The sequence below is a fragment of the Brassica oleracea genome, chromosome C7 (assembly GCF_000695525.1).
Source record: "Brassica oleracea var. oleracea cultivar TO1000 chromosome C7, BOL, whole genome shotgun sequence".
Lineage (NCBI taxonomy): Eukaryota > Viridiplantae > Streptophyta > Magnoliopsida > Brassicales > Brassicaceae > Brassica > Brassica oleracea.
Genome location: NC_027754.1, coordinates 35,873,900 through 35,875,019, shown reverse-complemented (window position 1 = coordinate 35,875,019; position 1,120 = coordinate 35,873,900).

The following is a 1,120-nucleotide window of genomic DNA, read 5'->3' as shown; positions in this document are numbered from 1 at the left end:
AGCTTCTCCGTGACCGATGCTACCGGGACGTCCTGCCAGGCATCAGTGACGACCTTCCTAGCCTTTTCATTCTTGCACAACCGCCGATCATATCGGAACATTCCTCTTCTTCGTTTATCTCCTCTATTAAATAAAGAGACCAGAGGTTTATGGTCTGAACCCTCAAACTCTAAGTAAAGGCTTCTTGCTGAGGGAAAAGACTCCGCCCAACGGGTATTTGAAGCTGCTCTGTCTAGTCTGCATCGGACCACCTCGTCTCCTCTTTTACCTCGCCAGGACAGCGGATCACCTGTGTGTTGCAGGTCAAATAGGTCCCCCTCCGAGAAGAAGGTTATGAGATCCGAAAAAGACCCTTCAGGCCTAATTGTGCTGCCAGCTTTTTCATCATTACTTAGGATGTCATTTAGGTCTCCCGTAACGAACCAGGCCTCATCTCGTGCAAGAGAAAGGCCAAGAAGATAATCCCATAAGTTGAGTCTCAGTTTCTTATCATTGTTTCCGTAAACAAAAGAAGAGTAAAACTTCTTGCCTTCATATTCAATGACGGTGTCTATTACATTGGGGTTAGAATCTAGAATCTGCAGCTTAAGCTCATGTTTACAAAGCAAAGCAAGACCCCCCGCTCCATGCACTGTTGGCAGGACAAGATGATTGCACTCATAGTGAAGATGATCCAGCTTCTTGAGTACGAAATCATTGGGGTTTTTCGTTTCCATAAGAAAGATGATATCGGGATCATATTTTTTTGATATCTCTCCCAGTCTACGAACTGTCCGGGGATTCCCCAACCCCTGACAGTTCCAACTAGTTATTGCTAAGGACCGGGTTTGGGGTGGGCCCGAAAATCCACCCTACGACGTGCCGCCGGTGGTATCATGTTACAAATAGGCAGGTTCTCCGATGCTGTGCCTTCTATATCCCGTGTATTCTCGGTACTGGGAGACTCCTTGCTCTTCATGTGTCCCTTCGTGGATTTACTACCCCTTCCTTGCTCGACGGGGGGCTTTTTGCGGGTCAAAGGGGGCTTAGCCTGTTGGACCTGTCTCCTTTTCTAGCTGGCGCCTTGCATAGGGCTCGAAGCCACCTTCCTTCTTCCGGGTGGTCTTCCTGGCTTCCTTTT